The 6,000-nt window shown below is 38.8% G+C and overlaps 1 long non-coding RNA gene across 1 annotated transcript; it reads right to left on the bottom strand.

Annotated features, from left to right (window-relative positions):
• Window positions 1–1,789: 1,789 nt before the first annotated feature.
• On the bottom strand, window positions 1,790–3,095 carry LOC113118767 (uncharacterized). The gene is made up of 3 exons (XR_003294368.1): window positions 3,007–3,095; window positions 2,785–2,844; window positions 1,790–2,537 (listed from the first exon to the last, which is right to left on the bottom strand). It is a non-coding gene; the product is annotated as an uncharacterized LOC113118767 (long non-coding RNA).
• Window positions 3,096–6,000: the final 2,905 nt, after the last annotated feature.

Here is a 6,000-nt window from a genome sequence, read left to right as displayed (position 1 = left end):
CATTTATGTAATACTATTTCACAGTTTTACTGTATTTTTGATTAAACTAAGGCTGACTTAGTGAGTATAAGAGACTTATTTTTAAAAATATTTAAAAAACAAACTTGTGTAGTAACTTGTCTAACAGTGGGTCATGGGTAACGTGATAAAGGTAACTGAGGTTGAGGATTCTAAAGTTCTCTGATCACCTGAGAAGATCCTGTAAAAAGATCTGGTCTTGTGTTGTTGTTTTCTGACTTTGAGAGGTCTGTGAAAGTGAAAAGAGGGTCTGCCGGAGGGGTCGTGGTGCGGCACACAGAGGGAAAGCCATTCTTTTGTTCTTCTGCGTCTGTGATTCATCTCAGTTCTTCATCAGATGAGTCTTCTTCACTGGGCACCAGGCAAGCATCTTCACCTGTCATTTCCTCTTCTGAATCTGAGCAGTGACAAATAGTGAGAGAAGAGAAACACTGAGGACAGGAGGAGAGAAAACAGGGATGCAGAGAGGATGCGTTCCAGCAGGAGGCCGGCAGTGAGGATGTAAACGCGCACCCTTATCTAACGCTCGCAGCGAGCCGCCTGGACATGGTCTAGCAGAGCTGGTGTGTTTCTCTTCCCTGCTTCCAGTCTGCTGCCTCCTGCATTAATAATGCTTATCACACAGCTTGAAGTTTCCATCACTCTGCTAGTCAGCAAATACTGCAGAAGCAACCGCTGTGGGAATGAAGGCTGATGTCTACACTGGTGTTTTCTGATCATCTTTACTCTCTGATGCAGATGTGCTGGACCCCAAGGGATGCTGGAAATCAGGTTCTTTTGTGTGTGTCATTTAGAAAGTGTTTTTAATGTTTATCAAACAGCTCTGTGGAATACTTGATTTAGATTGGTCAACCATGCATTTGACTGTCAAATATTTTTGTACAAAGATGATAAACTGTACAATTGTCCTACACATCTTATATCCTTCATTGTCCTCATTTTCAAATAATGAAAATATTTACTCTTAAATTTGTAATTCATGTCACACTTCACATCATATAATTTACACGGCTACTTTTCTTTTCAAATATTATATATAATATACACACCAACACACACACACACACACACACACACACATATATGTGTGTGTGTGTGTGTGTGTGTGTGTGTGTGAATATATATATACACACACACACACACACACACACACACACACACACACATATATATATATATATATATACATATACACACACACACACACACACACACACACACACATATATATATATACATATATATAATTATTATTACAAATTAATTTATTCTTTTTTGTGCATTGGTGTCTCTTACCATATTAATGTTGCCACCATTTTATAAAATCATTAAGCCAGTGTTTTTTCCTTAATTAAACGTTAAAGGCTTTAAATTTCGCTGAAAAATACCCCTTAAACTAAAAACACTGTAATGCACAGCATTGAGTCGTATATTAGTTTTAAAAATATTTAAACTGCTATTAATTACATAGGATAGTCTTATTTAAGTCTTACATAGTAAAGTTTTTATCACTCACAAACACTTTCGAGGGAAAATTTAAACACAGTGTCTCAAGCACAAAATTGCAATTAGCTACAGTTAACATTTTCATTGTTCAGACAGCTTCAATTCAGATTTACCAACAGAAATCATATTAACTTGACATGTTTAGCTGTAAGGAGAGCACTGTGGTTTTGGGTGTCCTCCGTGAGTCTTTTAACCATTCAGAGGCCAGAAGTGAATGATGACCCTCAGTATGAGAAGATTCGTCCCTCGGCATACAGGAACTGAAGGAGTCATAGATAGGCAAAGTAGATATACTCCTATCTGAGACTAGTCCAGACTGTGATGATTCGCTAAGTGACAGCTTTAATGACAGAACTGCAGTGCTTAGGGTAGTGATGGCATGTTCTGGAGACAGCTGAGCTAATTTCGGTTCAGAAACAGGTATTGAATGAGCAGGTCTGGATTGGACTGGGTTTACTGGAGAAGAAACTGATCTAAACCTTGGGGACGGAGAATCTGGAGGTTTTGGACTTTGTTTGGAGATGAGAAAAGCAGCAGAATGCCATTGAGAAGGCCTAACAGATGGTATTCCACCAGGAGAGTGGAAATATGCTCCTTAAAGCCTGGGAGAGTTTGATTTAATTTGGATTTTGGGAGTGAAGGAGATGATGTTGGCAGAAGCTCTGAGGATTTGTCCTGTTGTGCTTTAGAAGATCTTGGTTTTGGAGAGTCACTGAGTTCCACTTTCTGGCCTCCTGTTCGTGAAGTTGACAGAAAGGATTCGGAGGCAGTGGACAGGTGCTGTGGTCTCTGAAGCCTCGTCTGAAGTGGAGAAAAGCTTTCCGATCTTGGCAATGATGACGAAGATTGTTCAGCCTCTTGAGACAGCGGCCACATCTCAGGAGAAGAGTTGATCTTTATGTCAGAATTACATTCTCGGATCCTTCGGTCATCCTTCGGTCATCTCAGAGAAGCACGATGTGAAAGGCAAAACTGAATCTCCAAAATCTCCTGCATTGCCAACAGCTGCAAACCTTAAGAAAGAAAACAGGTATAACATCTAACAACTCACACCCACAGTAAACAGCCTTATTTTAAGTCTAGTTGTGGCTGATATAAATGTAAATGTCGAGATGACACTGTATTTGTGTCAGTTCTGAGTAAAGAAAACGCAGCTACTTTAGTTATGTTGTTGTTTCAAGATGACACTCCTACTGTGAACTTTACTGTCACTTCCTTTCAAAAAGACTTGGGGTTTTGCCTTGATCTTGTCTTTCTTACATTTTGCTCTCATTTCCCTGCTCGACTCCAAAGGATCTGTACATTGTAGTCTTCAACCATCTGGAAAAATTAAAGTGACAAAAAACGAAACAAAACAAACAATGGCAGAAGAGATTGGAGAAGACAGAATGATAAGTGCAAGGGAACATCACTGAGGAGTCATTCGCTGGCTATCGCCCAGTTGTCCATTACAGAAACTAGGGTGATGGGGTTCAGAATTACCTCATCTGATTCTGCAGGGCTGTCCACTCTCCCATCATCCTCAGCAGGAGCGATCGTGAAGAGAGATGTAAAGTATTTATGCAACTCCATCCACTCCGCTGCAAATCAGAGATGCAGTAAAACAGATTTATGTTAAGAGTTAAACACTGAAATTAAATCAGCTCAATGATCAGTATGAACGTACTTATTCATAATACAGAATGACAGATCTCTACATTAACGTTTCAGTCCATGCCCTGTGAAAATGTATTTTTTCAAGACATTAAATCAAAAATGTTGGCTTTTTCTTTTCTGAATAAATACCCTATCTGTGCATAATTCATAATTCAAAATGTTTTCATAATATTTCAAGATTTGGAGTCAGTGAGATTTGAATACTTTTAACAAAAGTAAAGAGATAATGTTACAGTTTAGATATTCTATTTTTTCTGCACTTTTTAATTATTTCATTTTTTTAATTATTTTCATTTTTTTTAAGGTGTAATCTGCCGATTGTCCAACAGGTGATTTTCTTTTGACGCACGTTGGGATTTACGATTACTCCAGAGTACTCGTAGATCTACGAAGATATTCAAGTACTATTTAAAGGGGGGGTGAAATGCTATTTCATGCATACTGAGTTTTTTACACTGTTAAAGAGTTGGATTCCCATGCTAAACATGGACAAAGTTTAAAAAATTAAGTTGTACATTTGAAGGAGTATTTTTGTTCCAAAAAAACCTCTTCCAGTTTGTCACAAGTTTCGGAAATTTTTTTCGAGTATGGCCTTGTGTGACGTTAGATGGAGCGGAATTTCCTTATATGGGTCCTGAGGCACTTCTGCCGGAAGAGCGCGCGTTCCCGTATAGCAGAGCACTGAGAGGCTGAGCACAGCCTGATCAGAGCGAGAGCGTCGCGAAAAGTCACAAAAGGAGTGTGTTTTTGGTTGCACAGATTACCAAAAGAGAAACAGCATTAAGGGACCAGTGGATGGAGTTTATTTTTACAGAGCATCAATGGAGTTGTGCAAGTGTTTTTGTTTGTTCCCTGCATTTCGGATTGCACATTGTTTATTTCTTAAGGATAATGCAGTCCCAACGAAAAAGGGTCACGATCGTGTGTTGGAACCGCATGCGGTGAGTAAAACTGCTTCAAATATCTCTGTGTTGTTAACTTAGCTATTGGCGCGTAAGCACATCAAGTAAACAACATGCGATGTTGTTATCAAACTGCACTTTCCACATGTACAGCTTAAAAAAAAAAAAAAAAAAAGACGACATAAAGTGGAACTTAGTCATTTTCCAAAACCGCTAAGCAAATATATACAGTTTCAGTATATGCACATAGAGACGCCTTTGCTGATGCTGCTCTTGTTAAATTTCAGCCTCTGGATCTGTGTCACAGCTTCCACATGCACTCAACACAAAAGCCTACTGGCGCACGTTGATTCTTTATCTCCGCCCACACGTCACGCCTCTAGGCGCTCGTGTTTTTCCGGGAAAAATCGGTACAGACTATTTTTCTCTTATAAATATAATAAAAATAAAGACTTTTTGGAGTTATGAAGGATGCAGTACTACTCTATGGGTACTCAAGATTAACAGGAGATTGAGTGAAAACGAGCATTTCACCCCCCCTTTAAGTTACTATGGTTTTGGGATACGGACCGCAAGTCTTAGATGATTCGTGCAATCATTTTTATGATCAGCTTAAGCTTTCAATGCTTTTGGGAAACGCAGCCCTGTTCAGTTGCTGCCTTCAATTTTAAAGTATAATCAACTTGGTTTTACAAGTCATTTCAACTCAAATTACATTAAACCAACTAAAAAAAATCTAGTTGAATTTCACATAACTTAAAAACTTGCAATTGCTTATTTTGATGAGCTAAAGTAATGTAAACATAAATTGCCATAACTTACAGATCATATTATTTTTACAGTGTTGCAATCAGAAAAATGTCACATTATGAAAGTGAAATGCTTTGTGAATAGTGTCATGTTTTTAAATGCAGGATGAATCAAGAAAAGCTGTTGACTGATGGAACAAGTAATGACCAACGAGCAGAGTCCAAATCAGACGAACCACCAGGAAGACGGCTTTGCATTCGAAAAAAGTGACTGAAGAGTGTTTTGGACGTGAGCACCATGGATATGCGACAGGCTCGGGCTGGTGCCGATGAAGAGAGACGGTGCTCATCATGTGGCTGTTTGGGAAAAGCTAAAGGTGGTCAGGTCTGTGACAGCTGTGATCAACCGGCCTCTCAGCAGCACCCAGAAACTTCTCTCAATCAGCTGTTGGAGTGCTCTGTCAGACCATCGCCCTCCCTCCAGTGTAATAAGAGCTCTGTGATTACCCTTCAGGGACGCAGTGATGGATCCGAGCTGCCGGCTGAGAGAGGAAAGCTGCGTCTGCAGTGACTCTTACAGATCATTTCTACAAGGTTTTGGAGATGCACTTGTACTGTTCTATGTAAATCACAGCATGAACATGACCGGTCACCAACTTATCAGCCTTTGTCCAAACCAGGTGTTATATGAAAAGAAATATGAAAATGTTTTTAAATAGCAATCCTATGTTGAGGGAGAGTTCACCTTTACTAAAAGGTTACGGCAGCCATTGACTTCCATTGTATTTTTTCCATGGTATGGAACTCAATATCTACCATTAACTCTTCAAAATATCTTATTTTGTGCTCAACAGAAGAAAGAGAAGAAACAATCTCAACTTGAGGAGGAGTTAATGATGACAGAAATTTCATTTTTGAGGGAACTATCCCTTTAAGTGCTAGAAAGAAAAAAAATGGAGGAAATGGTAAACAAGAACAAAAAGGCTGTGAAAATTTTTTGCATTGTTTATCCTTGTGATCATTCATTTAAAAAAAAAAAAGTCAATAAAAATCTAACCTTTCACTGAATTTTAAACAACTGAAAGTAGGGGGGAAACTAGCCATGTTCCATATATGGTCAATTGAGATTTTATGTTTAAAATTGTGTGATGTGAGTGTCTGTTATCAGT

Source organism: Carassius auratus, chromosome 18, assembly GCF_003368295.1.
Source record: "Carassius auratus strain Wakin chromosome 18, ASM336829v1, whole genome shotgun sequence".
In the NCBI taxonomy this organism is placed as follows: Eukaryota; Metazoa; Chordata; class Actinopteri; order Cypriniformes; family Cyprinidae; genus Carassius; species Carassius auratus.
The sequence above is the reverse complement of the archived record's forward strand: the minus strand, read 5'-3'. Positions and strand labels throughout refer to the sequence as shown.